At 48.0% G+C, this 19788-nt stretch overlaps 1 protein-coding gene across 1 annotated transcript in view; it reads left to right on the forward strand.

Moving 5' to 3' along the window:
- The first annotated feature begins 12127 nt into the window (after positions 1 to 12127).
- The window catches only part of ARF1 (ADP ribosylation factor 1), a 44596-nt gene continuing 36935 nt past the window's right edge, over positions 12128 to 19788 (forward strand). The window contains exon 1 of the mRNA XM_063924530.1: positions 12128 to 12306. The gene's annotated coding sequence lies outside the window, so the exon portion shown is untranslated. The remainder of the gene's footprint in view (positions 12307 to 19788) is intronic.

Here is a 19788-nt window from a genome sequence, read left to right on the forward strand (position 1 = left end):
GTGGTGCTTGGTAGATGATCGAGGATCACCTACATTGATAAACGTGTTAATTGTGTTACGGTGGATATCTGCTTTGCGTACACGTGTCTCTAACAAAAGGCTGAGACTCGCGTACGCAACCCAAAGGCCGACGCACGCAGCGTATATTACGCAACGGAGCGTCCGGGTACGCCCACGTAACTCAAATCACAAGATAGTATTATTTTAACAGGCGAAAAGGTGGCAACGCGATAAGTAGCGCAAGTCAATTTTAGCGTCCGAAATTTAAGCTAATAGATCCTTCTCCAATTTACGACTCATCTGGTCTAAAGGAAAGAAATTTCTGCGCAGAAATAGAAAGAAATAGAAACAAAAGTAAAGTGTACATGTGGTGAGTGAGTGTAATTATATAAGTTTCTACAATTTTTGGGATTGAACCACAGGAAATCATCGAGTTCTCGTGAGGTACATACATGTAAGTGACGTGCATGGTGGCTAGGGAGGCATCCCTTGTTAAACATAAAATTTGAGCATTAGAGTATAGCAGACCAGGAGGTCATACTGTAGCACAGACCAGGAGGTCCAGAACAGACCAGGAGGTCCAGGTACAGCAGACAAGGAAGTCCGCTATAAATAGAGACAAGTAGCCCAACACCAGGAAGGGTTGGTGCGGAACCCATATAGGCCATAAAGCTCAGGCTGAAGGAATTCGCAGCTGCTAAATTTCGATTCCACTGGTCGCTCCGCACATAAGATTAGTTGCTTATGTGCTGAACGATTGTACCGCACGTAATTGTGTGCATTAGTTAGTAATTTGACCCAGTACCATTTGCGTACGCTAGAGGGGTCATAAACGCTATTTGTACATTTTAACGTGATTTGTGAATTTTTTTTATTTTAAGGGAGGTTCGCTGGTCACTCAGGAACTATCCAACAACCGATACTTGCTGGGGACTGGTAGGTCCAACACGCCCCAGTAAGTAAAGGTTCATAGGGGCCCTAGGTTGGGTACAACAGCTCTGGATACAGTGATTGCAGTACTGGCCAACGTGGGCGAGGAGTGAGTGGAGTACTCGGTAAACTTCGCCGCCGGCCTGCCCCGGACATCTTGGTTTTTGTAAGGGTTCGCTGAAGACCCTGATTAAGGTCAGAGGTAGTAAAAGCAACACCTGCAAGTTATGGGGGCCAGTTGTTCAGGTAGGGGGCGATCAACCTCGGTTCGGGTTGATTTAGTAAACCGACCAATCGGGTCGGCAAGGTATGTAATGTGTGAAAAATACGGTTCACACACAGAGGTTTTATGTGATGAATGGGAAAGAATGACTCTACATGACGGGGAGAAGTTCCCAAGAGTAGGCAGCTTTAGCCCAGATGTGTTACTGAATCTAAGGAGAAGGATAAGTCTTATTAAATCAGCAAAGAGACGGATCAAACATTATGATTGTTTAAAATTGTGGCAACAGGAAAGTGAAATGCAAAGAAGTTTAACTGACATATCTGACTCTCATCTTGGGAGGAGAGACATGGCAATGGAGAGGATTATGGTTGCGGAGAAAGGCACAATGTTGTACGATAAAAATGCACTTAGTAACTGTATTAAGGATGAAAGTAACAAATGTAATAATGTTTATGAAAATGAAAGTGTAAAAATTACAAATGTTGACCTGTGCAAGTCGCACCCCATGTCAAACTTCCCTCAGGATTACAAGCCAGAAAGTGAGCCCAGCACGATGTCGGCACCTCTTCCAGCAGCCATCGCACAAGACATCCAGGTGGACACGACCAAATCGGTAAAGGCAATAATCAAACCCCCTAACGGAGGGTCAGGTGAGGTCGTGTCCACAGGTACGTACAATGTTTTATGTCACGCACAAACAAATGTACCCCATATTGTAAGACCAACACAAGATGATGTAGTTGAATTTGATCCTGTCAGGGTGATCACAGTCCCCAATGGGAAGACTGACGATCAGGGAATCATTCCCGTCAAGGACAGTGCAATGCGCTGTCTCTGGTCCCGGACCGAATTAAGATCAATTATGTCTGAATTTCCTAATCCTAGGAAAAATCTAGTCGCATGTCAAAGGTTTATTAAAGAACTAGGAAACGCCACAGAACCCACCAACAAAGATTGGCGGACAGTGCTGAGGGCATGTTTGCCCTCCAGTGTTGACTCTGCGAAATTTATTACTGATTGTCAATTAGACACAGAAGTACCTCAAACGGAGGAACACAATCAGGAATGTATTAAGCAGATTAACCGACAGTTGGAAGTATATTTCCCTGCCGTTGTCAAGTGGAATGAAATTTTCTCCATAAGACAAAACGAAGGGGAAAGTATTTCTAATTATTTCAATCGAGCACTGCAAGTAATGGCTAGGAACACTGGGATCACAGACATCAAAACATGCGCACAGCATAGAGAAATAGCGGTTAAGGTATTAATGAATGGTTTAAAGGAGGTATTGAGAACAAGGGTACAGACCACCAACCCAAACTGGAGAAATATCTCGGTGGCCGCATTAAGAGAGGCCGCTATTGATCATGATCGAAATATCACCAGATACAGGGAGTCACAAAGTGATAAGTTAATGGCCGCAAGTATACAGGCCCTAACCACAAGACCACTCCAGCATAAGCCCCAAACCCCTGCGAGAAATTCAAATATGGAAGTCTGTTACAATTGCCAGAAGGAAGGTCATTTTGCAAGAGATTGTAGATCAGGAAGTAGACAAAAGTCATATCAACCCCCTAGACAACAACATAACCATGATATCCAAGGAAGCAGGGAAGTACAGGGAAAACGGTTGATGGTGATGAGCATCCGAGCGTTTGAGGAGGCATCAAATCAACCAAGACCTCAGGTCATTGACACTTGGAGGAAACCCAGGATTTGTTATCTTTGTAAAAGAGAAGGGCATTATGCCAGTAACTGTAACAGCCCACATAAAGTCAGACCCCCTAGACATGAATATGACACACCAAATTGTAATCAGGGATCACATAGGAAGGAGTTTGGGCCGCACCTGTAACATGCAATCAGGAAAGGTGGTCATTAGGACTGATGGTAAGCCTGAAACTATTGTTAACAAGTTGGGAGGTCATTCCTTGAGGACACAGGAATGACCGGGTAAAATTTGTAATGTATCTGTGAAATGTTTTCTTTTTCCCCATCTCTGACGGTTATCGGCAGGACTCAAACATTGCATAGCTACTTGGTCTTTGCAGAAGTCTACCAAACCCCAGCATGACCTACCCACATCAATGTATCCTGGCCAGATACAAAGGGTGCAGTATGGAGGTGCTGGTGGGAGGGACTGAGCAAGGATACCATTGGACATGTAGATATGACAGCCTGATGATGAACGACAGATCTGACAATGTTTTAAAATGTTTGAAAAATGTTTTTCCCTGTTGTTGTCTATTGTTGGTTTATGTAATATATATGTATATGAATTGTTCTCTCTCTCTTTTGTTTTTTTTTTGTTTTCTCTCTTCTCACTCATGTTTTCATATTTTAAAGATGGTATGTCACACATCAGTTAGACAAATGGTAATGCAAGATTTTTGCTCCTTACAGAAAGATCGCTGATTTGGAAGGAATATTGTATCACCAGAGTGTTCGGTTGGAAGACTGAGAGACAGCACCTTTGAGATGACAGCAGAACAAGAAGAACAACAAGACTAGAGAACTAATTATCGTAACAAGTTTCTCTCCCCCTCAAACTGTTTTTCTGTACCCCCATTACAAATTTCTCCTTTTCTCCTCCTGTAAAATGGACTTGCCCCAAGAGACTGTGATATGGATTTTCCTGTTGACCATGATGTTGACCAGAGCAGTCTGTTTCGGTGAGAGTACCAGTGAGGTCGAGAAAGGATCCAGAAGGGTTTCTGATGACTGAGATGGAGGTGTAAATTTCCAATAGCAACACAATCACCAAGCAAAGGCGAGTACCGGAAACGATCTAGCAGCCATGTTATTTGTAAACATTGTGAAGGATTGTTAGCTGAAAAAGAGAACTGTATCTGTAGACTCTGTGACAGTGTAGTAGAGGATGGGTGTATCAAGAAATGCCAATCTAATTTTAATATCCACATGGACCGGCATCCATTGAGTGACTATCACTCCTTAGTGGGTAAAGTGTTAAATCAGACAGATTGTTGGGTATGCTCTCAAGTACCTCAAGGCCACAGCAAGCCAGGACTAGTACCATTTCCTTTAACGATAGGGGAGGTACTTGAGCTAAGTGGTGGGAGGCCGGTGGACAGGAGGTTTAATATCTCCAGTCCTCCTAGTTTGAAGCTCCACCAATATCATGTGGATAGATCCCTAGTATGTTTTAACATTTCCAATCCCCGAAAGCCGGGAAATTGGGAAGTGTCATGGAATAACCAAACCATGACCTTTTCATACAGAGCCGATAGAATGCCAACAGATACAGAACTTATACGCCACATAGCCGGTAGTGGAAAATATTTCCGATATAGGTATACCCTAGGAAGTAGGACCATGAGAGTTGGAGAGGTATCACCAGGATACTGTGCACATATCATACAAACTGATACGTGTATTAAACAGATGGGAGAATTAGGGTTAGGAGATTTCATATGGAAAATGTGTAATATGGTTATGTCCTACTCCGTCCCATATGTTCTCCCCGATGATGCATATTTCATATGCGGGAGGAAGGCGTATAAGTGGCTTGCCCCAAACTCTGAAGGATTGTGTTATATTGGAAAAGTACTGCCTGAGGTAATGACTGTATCACATACTAAAATGAAAGATATTCACCGCAGTGCCCAAGCTCCTTATACTCACACCCATTACGAGCACATCGTTAAACGGCACCTGATAGAGAGAACAGAGCATCCGGCCTCTGACCTGATCAGTGAATCCACCGGGATTCAATTCCTAATCGCGTTAGATATCACTCGTACCGCCAGAGGAGTGATAAATTATAAATATATATCTGCGCTTGCAAATTTATTAGACAATATCACTGAAATGTATGATGACACGTTCAGGTATACTGGAAGGGAGCTCCAAGCTTATAAAACAGAACTGGTTCAGCATAGAATGATTCTCAATTATCTCACAGCTGTGACGGGTGGGTATTGTGTCACCCTGGCAACTCAGTATGGAATAAAGTGCTGCACGTATATCACAAACAGCACCGAGGACCCGGTCGAGGTCATAGACCAAAAGATGGACGACATTCTCCAATTAAAATGGGAGTTCCGAAGGAAACACAATCTCACCCTTGCCGCTGTGGGTAATGAGCTGACCAGTTGGGTGTCATGGTTGAACCCGCGAAATTGGTTCTCTGGTTTAGGAGAATGGGCTCAAGGAGTCATAATGGATGTAGGGAAGTTTCTTCTATGTATCCTGGGTGTTGTCATATCGATTGGCTTGATATTTAGATGCGTTCAGGCTTTAACAAAGTGTAAACGTGGCGCCCGAGTGATGAGTTTAAGGAGTGAAGATACTGTAATAACAACGACTGATGTGATTTATGACCCAACGATAGAGACACTGTTGTGATGAAAATGTGATTCTACGGTCCGTTTCTTTCACCTGTTTCTCGTTTTTCTCCAAGGTAAAAAGACCCGCATGGAAGAGGAATTTGATGACCCGGTACACAGACAACAGATGGACTAAAGAAGAAGTTTTGACAACCTTGTACACTGACAACTGATGGACTATGCCATAGACCCCCCATATCCCTAGTACCTTTAATTTTACGCTAGCCCAACACTCTTTGTAAGTCTATGGACATTGAAAAAGCTTTGCTTGCGTTTATTGGCAAAAGCACAAAGAGACTACAGTCAACATGTACTTCAGACAAGACTTCAGACAAGACCTCAATCGGCAAATGTATATTAACCTCACATAGAATATCAATGCATTTACCATAAGTGTTCTTTATCTTCATCTCTACAACCTTCAGGTAATAACACACATAGTCGATAGGGAATATAGGCACAGATATCAGCACTCACATATTTCCCCCATTCATGTATCATCAACTAAAATGTGCTCCCCCATTTTGTTGCAACCAAAAGCCGAAGAGAGCTCGGTAAAGTTTGATAGCCCATCCACAGACCCGTACCACGGGATAAGAAGGAATTCAAATGTATACTTCGCAATACCTCGAAGCTTGATTTAAAACACGTACGGCACGATGATACATGACCCCCCAAACATGGATTCATACACACATGCTTCTGCTATCTCACTAGGTCATACCCGTTTCCTACCTTCTTCTCTCCTCCCTTACCCAACCATGGAAATGTATTTACACATGACATATATTTTTCTCTTTTTGAAATGTTTTAGGAAGTGGCAGTTATTTGTGACTGCCAAAGGGTGGACTGTCAAAGTCAGAAAAATATCATGATGCACACTGCCATATTTGCACCTCATACATGTCCGCGCTGCGCATGCGTGCGCTCTCCCGTGCGTACGCATACCCGCTGTTACGTGCACCCGCAGGCGCACGGTATGCGCATTTACGGTAGAGTTTATGTGCGCCTAGCGTGCGACTCAATCGTTACATATTTATACCATATAATGTATTTTGTAGATTATGGTCCCTTTGATAGAATCTGAAAGTTTAGTTAATGTAGCATGTTCATAGACAAGGAGATCCCTCTTTGTTTGATACGAAGGGTCAGACAAGGGTTATACAGTGGTGTTTAGTATCCATCGGAAGAGTATTTAATTAGCAATATTCCGGTGTTGGTTTGAAGCGGATTAATCGCTCGTGCGAATAGTTATGGACATAAGAAGTTTATGGACTTTTACTATTATTTGCACTTTATTATCCATGCGGCGGGAAACCTAGTTTCCCACCCACCTGAGCAGTTGGAAATAGTCACAGCCCACCTGTATAAATCAACCTATGACCTTTTGTTATAATGCGAAGACGAATTCCTGTGTCCAATGAACAATGAGATTGTAGGGACCATTGTATTGTATTATGTGTGGTGCATAAATAGACAAGCCGATCTGATTCAGCTCTACTCTCTTCAACGGTTCTCATCACTGATAATCGGGAGCTGGATATTCAGAAAGGCGCATGCGATTGTTTCCTTTGTGCGTAAGTTTTCTCCGCAATCATATTGTCTTCATTATTATTGTGAGCCATATCTCTCTCTCTTTCTCTCTTCTCCCCTTTTCCCTCTCTTTTCCTCGTAAAGTGTTATTGTACTGTTATAGTATTTTAAGTGTAGTTATCTGGTTAGGTAGTCTATGTTATATTGGTAGTGTATGACTTGTATTGTATTATTCTTTTTGAACGTTCATTCATTTCCTTAAAAGGCGTTAGACCCTTAGACCGGTATTGTGTGTGTGTTCATTATATTGCAGTGGGTAGTAGGAGCGTCTCTATCGCTCAAACAGCTTTAGTGTAAACCAGCTTACACTGTGTTGCATTCTCACCTTATCACTGCACAAGGGTTTACAGTATAAGTACATTGTTTTATGGTATAGTTATAAAGGTTTTACATTGTGAGCGTCTGCGCCGCTGGTGATCTCTTCGTGGTCCCGAGCGTCCGCTACGCTAATAGCGTATCATTACGTTAGTCGGCAGCCTATAGCGTGCCTGCCTGTGATCTCTTGGCCGTGAGCGAACGTGACGCTCGAGCGTCTCGACTACGGCTAAGCGATTGTTACGCAACGTGCGTACCCTTACGGTATACCATACGCCAATAGCGTACTGTGTTCTTCCACCTTTTAGAGGGTTTTAAGTAAGATAAATATTTAGCTTTATCAACCGTGGGGGGTGACTCCCACTTTTCCCTGTCCCCAGAGGAGAACGGATATGCCACTGGAATTCTCTTGGGAATCTGAAATTTCTTGTCAGGATTTTCCCAAAACTTTTCAAAAAGCGTGTTCAGTTCATGAGAGGGAGGAAACGTTACCTCAGGTTTCTTTCCTTTATACATACAGACCCTGGTATCAGGAACAGCAGGGTCCTCCGTGATATGTAACACGTCTTTTATCGCCACAATCATATACTGAATGCTCTTAGCCAGTTTAGGATTTAATCTGGCATCACTATAGTCGACACTGGAATCAGAGTCCATGTCGGTATCTGTATCCGCTGTCTGGGTAAATTAACGCTTTTGTGACCCCGAGGGGGTCTGGACTTGTGATAACACATCCTCCATGGATTTTTTCCATGTTTGATTCTGAGACTCAGATTTATTCAATCTTTTATTCAATAGAGCCACACTTGCATTCAAAACGCTCAACACATTTACCCAATCAGCAGTCGGCGGTGCCGACAGGGTCACTCCCACAGCCTTTTCTGTCCCGACTTCAGCCTCCTCCTGGGAAGAGCACTCAGCCTCAGACATGCCGACACATGTGTACCGACACCTACAACCACACTGGGGCTATAGGGGACAGACCCACAGTAAAGTCTGACAGAGAAACACAGAGGGAGTTTGCCAGCTCACAACCCAGCGCCTATCCCGGTTCTGAAACGTTATAAACAATGCCTCAGACCTGTTAGCGCTTTTATAATCAATAAACCAGCACCAAATTAACTGTGCCCCCCCCCCCCTTTTCACCCTGTAACTTGTACAGCAGTGTAGGAGGACCAGCATCTCTGCAGCTCTGTGAAGAGAAAATGGCGCTGATGAGAGCTGTGAGGGCTAAGCCACGCCCCCTTAATGGCGCGCTTCAGCGCCGCTATTTTTTAAATATTTATATTGGCGGAGGTCCGGATTTAGTGCCCAGGCACTTAATACCACTCTTGCCAGTCTTGAAATAAGAATTTATGCTGCTCAGGGCGCCCCCCCCCCCCGCGCCCTGCACCCTGTAGTGCCGCTGTGTGTGTGTGAGCATGGCGCGCAGCGCGCCCGCTGTGCGGTACCTCAAAGCCGTCACTGAAGTCTTCTGATCTTCTTCTACTCACTCGTCTTCTGGCTCTGCAAGGGGGGTGACGGCGGGCTCCGGGAACGAGCATCTGGGCGTACCTAGCGATCAGACCCCCATGAGCTAATGGTGTCCTGTAGCCTAAGAAGCAGAGCCTTGAAACTCACAGAAGTAGGTCTGCTACTCTCCCCTAAGTCCCACGATGCAGGGAGACTGGTGCCAGCAGTGCTCCCTGAAAATAAAAAAACAAACAAAAGTCTTTTTCAGAGAAACTCAGGAGAGCTCCTCAGAGTGCACCCAGTCTCACTGGGCACAGAATCTAACTAACTGGAGTCTGGAGGAGGGGCATAGAGGGAGGAGCCAGTTCACACCCATTAAAAGTCTTAAAGTGCCCATGTCTCCTGCGGATCCCGTCTATACCCCCATGGTTCTTGAAGCGGGACGCTCTAGGACGTATGAGAAATATAGGAGTACTCACAATTATGCATGTAATAGACTCTCAGCATGGAGCAGAGCTTGAGCAGAACATACAGACACCACTGTATGGAGGCAGCGGAACAAGATGCAATTGGTGAATAGCAGGCGTGGAATGCAGTAATTGCAGGGTCTCTTAATGAGCTAAGGGGAAAACTTTCATGTTCCAGTGTGGTGGTGTAATGGCGCAAAATGGCGCCGTACATATGCAGAAGACCAGACAGTGGCCATCTTGGTAAATGACTTGATGCCTCCCCTCAGGAGCATCATTGATACTGCGCGGTAGTGCTCCCCAGGTTTCAGCACATTAAACAAGGAAGATCTCTGTTGCATGATCACCATTGATGTATAATTGTGACTATATAGTGCAGACTCCGAACTCCTCAGTGCCTCTGCTAGGGTTGTCCATCACTATGGATTTCAATCAATGGTGGAAAACCAGACGGTTGAAGCATTCAAGGTTCGCTGTCGGATAGTTGCAGATGGAAGTAGACCGCAGGAATTTTCTGCCCTATGCTGCCTCCAAACACGTGTCATCAAGATGTCACATCGAGGGGGCAGGGCCGCTAAGACAGAAGGAGCTGAACACCTGGAGCATCCTAAGAATGCACAAGGTGACACTCTAGGCTGCAGGGTAAGGCTTCAGGCCCTCTGCAAGCAAAATGCTGGTCCATCTGTCAGGGATGGTGGGCGAGTGGTGCCACCATGCAGAGCCTAGGGTATGGCACCAACATCAGTGACACATCCAGTGGCTGAGGTGATCAGGGCAATTGCCCACATAACATACACACCTCCATATTTACTTTGGGCAGCCGTGACCTCCCTCTCCTCCCTGGGTGCCTCACCTCCTCTTAGCCAGCCATGCTTCCTCATTCTCTCACCCACAGTCTGGCATTGTAAGCCGTAAGCAAGCAGATGAAGCCCTGGGGAGGAGATGAGGCACCATGGAAGAGAGGGAGGTCGTGGCTGCCGGTTCCGGTATGAATGGACGACCATGTTATGGTCGACAGTCATTAGGTCGACCACTATTGGTCGACATTGGCGTGGTCGACATGAACAAATGGTCGACACGTGAAAAGGTCGACATGGTTTTTTTTTTTACTTTTTTTGGGTGTCGTTTTCTGCGTAAAGTGACGGGGAACCCCAATTAGTGCGCCGCTTCGCTCGCCATGCTTCGGACAGATTTCCGTTCTCAATCGTAGTCCACGTGGATCGTAAAGTATGGAAAAGTTCCCCAAAAGGGAAAAAATATGAAAAACTCACGTCAACCTTTCATGTGTCGACCATTTGCCAATGTCGACCAATAGTGGTCGACCTAATGACTGACAACCATCCAAACGTGGCTGCCTGAAGTGACTATTTAGAAGTTGTGAGGGCAATGGCCATGATTGCCTCACTCGCCTGGATCCACCACTGACTACGTTGTCGCTCCCTAGGCCCTGCGAGGCGGCACCCCTCAAATTATTCTGATGTTTGGTTTTTTTTTGCCATTGATGGTGAGGTGCAATGGAAGTGTTAGGCTAAGCAATGAGCGATGCAATAGAATAAACTAGTGGGTCTCTGCCATTGATGGGGAAACCCGTGACCATGGGTAGCTGACCATCGATGGTGATGGCCATCGCTATTTCAGTGTGGCCATCTATGGACCATTTTCACATTTGGTGGCTGAAACAAGCACAAATGGCTGGTCCCAAGCCTTCTTCAGGACTAACCTAATATAAGAGGAGGTGATAAGCCAGTGGTTCCCAAACTTTTGTGAGTCACGGCACCCTGGAGTGTCAGATTTTTTTTCACGGCACCCCTAGGCCACAAGTTTCTTATTGAGAAATTTCGAAAAAAAATATTAGATTAAGTAAATTATGTTTATGCCATCCTTAGGGTCAATTATGTGGTGAGGGACAAGATTTGCTTCTGTTTGTCCACATATTTTATAACTGGAAGCCATCAGCACTGGTTTTGCCTATTAAATTGACAATAAATAGTTTGAATTGGTCCTTGACCACCAACCCAGGGCACCCCTGCAAGTGTCCCGCGGCACCCCAGGGTGCCACGGCACACAGTTTGGGAACCACTGTGATAAGCATTATATGTGTGACAGTAGCTAGATTACTACATATAAGTGACTGGAAATCACTGGAAACCATGATGTGACCTGGGTACTGCCAAGGTAGATGCTAGAATCAAGTGGGCTAAGGGACCTTTTCCGTAAGGGGGAGGAGTTACGACGCAAGGGGGAGGAGCTAGGCCAGCGGGATAGTTCCTCTACTATCCACGCCACCAACTATTACCTTTAGTAATTAGGTGGTGAGCGAAGCGGAGCGGAGCGAGCCACCGTGCCCGAAGCGTGGCGAGCGAAGCGAGCCCGCGAGGGTACTTTCCGGGTACCCTGTCGCCCGTAGCTCCTCCCCCTGGTGACGTAGCTCCTCCCCTCAATACGTCACAAGGTCCCTTCAGCCCCTCCGATATAGAACCAACCGTACTGCCAAGGTTGGTTCTTATCCCGCTGGCCTAGCTCCTCCCCCTTGCGTCGTAACTCCTCCCCCTTACGGAAAAGGTCCCTTAGCCCACTTGATTCTAGCATCTACCGTACTGCCAATGTTATGGCCCCATCCCTACTATACAGCTGTAACACACTGAGCCACAGCAGCAGCCAATCACACAGTTTCTTCCACTCTGTAACCTGCGCTTGGCAGATGAAAGGCGGGCGCTGATTGGCTGTGGGCGCACTGCTCTCGGCTCGCGTTAGTCACACACACGTCTCGCCCCCTCCCACGCTTCCGGCCGCCATGTTAATGACGCACGCACATTACGTAGCGCGCTCTCTGCCTCCTGACGTGGCCGCCGGGATCCGCCATCTTGTGCCGGACAAACCAACGCCTCAGAGACACGGAGAGAAGGGACGGGGAGCGGCGCCGAGAGCAGGACACAGGCAGCGGCCGGGACACCAGCGCAATCCGCGGCCCACACAGGTGAGGCGGAGGGACGGGGGCTGGCTGAGAGGAGGCCCGGGGAATGGATGGATGGAGGGACGGCGCAGGCCCGGGGAATGGATGGAAGGACGGCGCAGGCCCGGGGAATGGATGGAGGGACGGCGGAGGCCCGGGGAATGGATGGAGGGACGGCGGAGGCCCGGGGGATATAGTGTATGGGGAGTGGTGCGCATCAGTGGTAGGATGTCTGGTGTGGGGGATTCCGATGTAGTACTTACAGCGGTGCGGAGAGGGAGAGAGAGGTGAGTGGTGCTGGGGGTGGGGATAGGTGCACGGTGAGTGGTGCTGTGGGGATAGGTGCAAGGTGAGTGGTGCTGTGGGGATAGGTGCAAGGTGAGTGGTGCTGTGGGGATAGGTGCAAGGTGAGTGGTGCTGTGGGGGGGGGGGGGGTAGGTGCAAGGTTAGTGGTGCTGTGGGGGGGGTAGGTGCAAGGTTAGTGGTGCTGTGGGGGGGGGGGTGCAAGGTGAGTGGTGCTTTGGGGGGGGGGGTAGGTGCAAGGTGAGTGGTGCTTTGGGGGGGGGGGGGTAGGTGCAAGGTGAGTGGTGCTTTGGGGGGGGGTAGGTGCAAGGTGAGTGGTGCTTTGGGGGGGGGTAGGTGCAAGGTGAGTGGTGCTTTGGGGGGGGGGGTAGGTGCAAGGTGAGTGGTGCTGTGGGGGGGTAGGTGCAAGGTGAGTGGTGCTGTGGGGGGGTAGGTGCAAGGTGAGTGGTGCTGTGGGGGGGTAGGTGCAAGGTGAGTGGTGCTGTGGGGGGGTAGGTGCAAGGTGAGTGGTGCTGTGGGGGGGTAGGTGCAAGGTGAGTGGTGCTGTGGGGGGGTAGGTGCAAGGTGAGTGGTGCTGTGGGGGGGTAGGTGCAAGGTGAGTGGTGCTGTGGGGGGGGGGTAGGTGCAAGGTGAGTGGTGCTGTGGGGGGGGGATAGGTGCAAGGTGAGTGGTGCTGTGGGGGGGGATAGGTGCAAGGTGAGTGGTGCTGTGGGGGGGGATAGGTGCAAGGTGAGTGGTGCTGTGGGGGGGGATAGGTGCAAGGTGAGTGGTGCTGTGGGGGGGGATAGGTGCAAGGTGAGTGGTGCTGTGGGGGGGGGGGAATAGGTGCAAGGTGAGTGGTGCTGTGGGGGGGGGGAATAGGTGCAAGGTGAGTGGTGCTGTGGGGGGGGGGGGAATAGGTGCAAGGTGAGTGGTGCTGTGGGGGGGGGGGGAATAGGTGCAAGGTGAGTGGTGCTGTGGGGGGGGAGGGAATAGGTGCAAGGTGAGTGGTGCTGTGGGGGGGGGGGAATAGGTGCAAGGTGAGATAGGTGCTGTGGGGGGGGGGATAGGTGCAAGGTGAGTGGTGCTAACTTTTAATAAAACATTATGCGGCATGTTTGGGTGTAATTTTGCTCATACCAGTCCGTGCTTTTCACCGTTGGGTAAGGGGTGTATAATGCTTGGATTAGGTAAAGGATACACACCGGATGATTTTGAGCACAAAGTAGCTCGCTTACGGCGTTTTGAGCTCAAACTTGGCCAGTGCGTATGGACGGGCGGTGAGCGCTGATGCGCGCTCCTGCATCATCGCCAGCCGCTGCCGTCCGTCGGGCTGCTTGAACAGTTGAGTGAACCACTTTCCACAGACTCCTACTGTGGACAGTGGTTCACCCCTCGTGAACATGGCTGGGCACAGGGAAAATAGCTGTGTATGCACCTTTTAGAGTCTTATGCTAAACAGGCCGTGACATTGGCTATGAAAGTGGAAGGGTGGTGTGGGTGAGGGCACTAGGTGTAGTGTATGCTCATTCATTGCACTCCAGTGGTAAGGATGTGTGACTTGTATATGAGAAGTCACACTTGGTCTCCGCACTGCCAGTAGTCCCCTACCTGTAATTACTCCCAGTGAGGGTCGGGCAGCTGTCGGGGCTTGATGACTTTTGTGGCCATGCACGACACAGAAGAATCTGAAGAGCCACTCGGTTTAGTGTCAGCGTTACAATCTGATTTGCAGCAGCTATTGGTCACTGTGGAAAGCTGCCGTCATTAAATGTGGCCCACTTTTTGTGCCTGAAATCCATGCGTGTTCAGTTGCGTGCTGTGTGGAGATCATGTGATAAAGCAGTGTGTGTAGTTAATGTAGATCTATTCATTGCATCACAATACTTCACATTTTATACAGAGTGCTTCCTAGAAAGGGAGTTTATATGCATTCATTTAGTAAGTTTCTTATAGAGCGCTGCAAATTCCATTGCTCTTTACAATATGCACTTGTCTATATAGACTATGTACCAGTGGTTCTCAAAATGTGTTCTTAGGCAGGAACTTGCAGGGGTGCTCTGGATTGGTGGTCCAGGACCAATTCAAATTATTTATGGTCATTGTAAAACCAGTACTGGCAGCTGACAATCATAATCTATGCGGACAAATAGAAGCGAATCCCGCCCCTCACCACACAAGTGAACATAAGCATGACCTCTAAACACAGTTTACTTCATTTTAATGTCTCTATCGTCCTAGTGGATGCTGGGGTTCCTGAAAGGACCATGGGGAATAGCGGCTCCGCAGGAGACAGGGCACAAAAAGTAAAGCTTTAGGATCAGGTGGTGTGCACTGGCTCCTCCCCCTATGACCCTCCTCCAAGCCTCAGTTAGATTTTTGTGCCCGGCCGAGAAGGGTGCAATCTAGGTGGCTCTCCTAAAGAGCTGCTTAGAAAAGTTTAGCTTAGGTTTTTTATTTTACAGTGAGTCCTGCTGGCAACAGGATCACTGCAACGAGGGACTTAGGGGAGAAGAAGTGAACTCACCTGCGTGCAGGATGGATTGGCTTCTTGGCTACTGGACATTAGCTCCAGAGGGACGATCACAGGTACAGCCTGGATGGTCACCGGAGCCTCGCCGCCGGCCCCCTTGCAGATGCTGAAACGAGAAGAGGTCCAGAATCGGCGGCAGAAGACTCCTCAGTCTTCTTAAGGTAGCGCACAGCACTGCAGCTGTGCGCCATTTTCCTCTCAGCACACTTCACACGGCAGTCACTGAGGGTGCAGGGCGCTGGGAGGGGGGCGCCCTGGGAGGCAAATGAAAACCTTTTTTGGCTAAAAATACCTCACATATAGCCTCCGGGGGCTATATGGAGATATTTAACCCCTGCCAGAATCCGTTAAGAGCGGGAGACGAGGCCGCCGAAAAAGGGGCGGGGCCTATCTCCTCAGCACACAGCGCCATTTTCCCTCACAGAAAGGCTGGAGGGAAGGCTCCCAGGCTCTCCCCTGCACTGCACTACAGAAACAGGGTTAAAACAGAGAGGGGGGGCACTAATTTGGTGTTAGAAATATATAAAAGATGCTATAAGGGAAAACACTTATATAAGGTTGTCCCTATATAATTATAGCGTTTTTGGTGTGTGCTGGCAAACTCTCCCTCTGTCTCTCCAAAGGGCTAGTGGGTCCTGTCCTCTATCAGAGCATTCCCTGTGTGTGTGCTGTGTGTCGGTACGTGTGTGTCGACATGTATGAGGACGATGTTGGTGAGGAGGCGGAGCAATTGCCTGTAATGGTGATGTCACTCTCTAGGGAGTCGACACCGGAATGGATGGCTTATTTAGGGAATTACGTGATAATGTCAACACGCTGCAAGGTCGGTTGACGACATGAGACGGCCGACAAACAATTAGTACCGGTCCAGACGTCTCAGAAACACCGTCAGGGGTTTTAAAACGCCCGTTTACTTTAGTCGGTCGACACAGACACGGACACTGAATCCAGTGTCGACGGTGAATAAACAAACGTATTCCTTATTAGGGCCACACGTTAAGGGCAATGAAGGAGGTGTTACATATTTCTGATACTACAAGTACCACAAAAGAGGGTATTATGTGGGATGTGAAAAAACTACCGTAGTTTTTCCTGAATCAGATAAATTAAATGAAGTGTGTGATGATGCGTGGGTTCCCCCCGATAGAAAATATGGGCGGTATACCCTTTCCCGCCAGAAGTTAGGGCGCGTTGGGAAACACCCCTTAGGGTGGATAAGGCGCTCACACGCTTATCAGAACAAGTGGCGGTACCGTCTATAGATAGGGCCATCCTCACGGAGCCAGCTGACAGGAGGCTGGAAAAATATCATAAAAAGTATATACACACATACTGGTGTTATACTGCGACCAGCGATCGCCTCAGCCTGGATGTGCAGAGCTGGGGTGGCTTGGTCGGATTCCCTGACTAAAAATATTGATACCCTTGACAGGGACAGTATTTTATTGACTATAGAGCATTTAAAGGATGTATTTCTATATATGCGAGATGCACAGAGGGATATTTGCACTCTGGCATCAAGAGTAAGTGCGATGTCCATATCTGCCAGAAGATGTTTATGGACACGACAGTGGTCAGGTGATGCAGATTCCAAACGGCACAAAGGTGTATTGCCGTATAAAGGAAGAGGAGTTATTTGGGGTCGGTCCATCGGACCTGGTGGCCAGGGCAACTGCTGGAAAATCCACCGTTTTTACCCTAAGTCACATCTCTGCAGAAAAAGACACCGTCTTTTCAGCTTCAGTCCTTTCGTCCCTATAAGAGTCATATCTGCCCAGGGATAGAGGAAAGGGAAGAAGACTGCAGCAGGCAGCCCATTCCCAGGAACAGAAACGTTCCACCGCTTCTGACAAGCTCTCAGCATGACGCTGAGACCGTACAGGACCCCTGGATCCTACAAGTAGTATTCCAGGGGTACAGTTTGGAATGTCGAGACGTTTCCCCTGCGCAGGCTCCTGAAGTCTGCTTTACCAAGGTCTCCCTCCGACAAGGAGGCAGTATGGGAAAAATTCACGAGCTGTATTTCCAGCAGGTGATAATTAAATTACCCCTCCTACAACAAGAAAAGGGGTATTATTCCACACTATATTGTGGTACTGAAGCCAGAAGGCTAGGTGAGACCTATTCTAAATCTAAAAAAATTTTGAACACTTACAAAGGTTCAAATCAAGATGGAGTCACTCAGAGCAGTGATAACGAACCGGGAAGAAGGGGACTATCTGGTGTCCCGAGACATCAGGGATGCTTACCTCCATGTCCCAAAATTGCCCTTATCACTAAGGGTACCTCAGGTTCGTGGTACAGAACTGTCACTATCAGTTTCTGACGCTGCCGTTTGGATTGTCTACGGCACCCCGGGTCTTTACCAAGGTAATGGCCGAAATGATGGTTCTTCTTCGAAGAAAAGGCGTCTTAATTATCCCTTACTTGGACGATCTCCTGATAAGGGCAAAGTCCAGGAAACAGTTGGAGGTCGGAGTAGCACTATCTCGGATACTGTTACAACAGCAGGGGTGGATTCTAAATATTCCAAAATCGCAGCTGATCCTGACAACAAGTCTCCTGTGCTTAGGGATGATTCTGGACACAGTCCAGAAAAAGGTGTTTCTCCCGGAAGAGAAAGCCAGGGAGTTATCCGAGCTAGTCAGGAACCTCCTAAAATCAGTGCATCATTGCACAAGGGCCATGGTAAAAAAATGGTGACTTCCTTCGAAGCAATTCCAGTCGGCAGATTTCATGCAAGAACTTTTCAGTGGGATCTGCTGGACAAATGGTCCGGATCGCATCTTCAGATGCATCAGCGGATAACCCTATATCCAAGGACAAGGGTGTCTCTCCTGTGGTGGTTACAGAGTGCTCATCTTCTAGAGGGCCGCAGATTCGGCATTCATTTTTGGATGTTGGTGACCACGGAGGCCAGCCCGAGAGGCTGGGGAGCAGTCACACAAGGAAAAAATTTCCAGGGAGTGTGATCAAGTCTGGAGATTTTTCTCCACATAAATATAGCTAAGGGTAAATTTATAATGCTCTAAGCTTAGCAAGACCTCTGCTTCAAGGTCAGCCGGTATTGATCCAGTGGGATAAAACATCACGGCAGTCGCCCACGTAAATAGACAGGGCGGCACAAGAAGCAGGAGGGCAGTGGCAAAAACTGCAAGGACTTTTCGCTGGGCGGAAAATCATGTGATAGCACTGTCAGCAGTGTTTCATTCCGGGAATGGAAACTGGGAAGCAGACTTCCTCAGTAGGCACGACCTTCACCCGGCAGAGTGGGAACTTCATGGGAAAGTTTCCACATAATTGTAAACCGTTGGGAATTACCAAAGGTGGACATGATGGCGTCCCGTCTGAACAAAAAACGGGACAGGTATTGCGCCAGGTTAAGAGACCCTCAGGCAATAGCTGTGGACGTTCTGGTAACACCGTGGGTGTACCAGTCGGTGTATGTGTTCCATCCTCTGCTTTTCATACCTAAGGTACTGAGAATTATAAGACGTAGAGGAGTAAGAACTATACTCATGGCTCCGGATTGGCCAAGAAGGACTTGGTACCCGGAACTTCAAGAGATGCTCACAGAGGACTTATGGTCTCTGCCGCTAAGAAGGGACTTGTTTCAGCAAGTACCATGTCTGTTCCAAGACTTACCGCAGCTGCGTTTGACGGCATGGCGGTGGAACGCCGGATCCTAAGGGAAAAGGCATTCAGGAAGAGGTCATTCCTACCCTGGTCAAAGCCAGAAAGGAGGTGACCGCACAACATTATCACCACATGTGGCGAAAATATGTTGCGTGGTGTGAGGCCAGGAAGGCCCCACGAAGAAATTTCAACTCGGTCGATTCCTGCATTTCTTGCAAACAGGAGTGTCTATGGGCCTCAAATTGGGGTCCATTAAGGTTCAAATTTCGGCCCTGTCGATTTTTCTTCCAGAAAGAATTGGCTTCAGTTCCTGAAGTCCAGAAGTTTGTCAAGGGAGTATTGCATATACAACCCCCTTTTGTGCCTCCAGTGGCACTGTGGGATCTCAACGTAGTTCTGGGATTCCTCAAAACACATTGGTTTAAAACCAGTCAAATCTGTGGATTTGAAGCATCTCACATGAAAAGTGACCATGCTCTTGGCCCTGGCCTGGACCAGGCGAGTGTCAAATTGGTGTTTTTTTCTCAAAAAAGCCATATCTGTTTGTCCATTCGGACAGGGCAGAGCTGCGGACTCGTCCCCAGTTCTCTCCCTAAGGTGGTGTCAGTGTTTCACCTGAACCAGCTTATTGTGGTGCCTTGCACTTACTAGGGACTTGGAGGACTCCAAGTTGCTAGATGTTGTCAGGGCCCTGAAAATGTTTCCAGGACGGCTGGAGTCAGGAAAACTGACTTGCTGTTATCCTGTATGCACCCAAAAAACTGGGTGCTCTTGCTTCTAAGCAGACTATTGCTAGTTGGATGTGTAATACAATTCAGCTTGCACATTCTGTGGCAGGCCTGCCACAGCCAAAATATGTAAATGCCCATTCCACAAGGAAGGTGGGCTCATCTTGGGCGGCTGCCCGAGGGGTCTCGGCTTTACAACTTTGCCGAGCGGCTATTTAGTCAGGGGCAAACACGTTTGTAAAATCCTACAAATTTGATACCCTGGCTAAGGAGGACCTGGAGTTCTCTCATTCGGTGCTGCAGAGTCATCCGCACTCTCCCGCCCGT

The sequence above is a fragment of the Pseudophryne corroboree genome, chromosome 5 (genome assembly GCF_028390025.1).
Source record: "Pseudophryne corroboree isolate aPseCor3 chromosome 5, aPseCor3.hap2, whole genome shotgun sequence".
In the NCBI taxonomy this organism is placed as follows: domain Eukaryota; kingdom Metazoa; phylum Chordata; class Amphibia; order Anura; family Myobatrachidae; genus Pseudophryne; species Pseudophryne corroboree.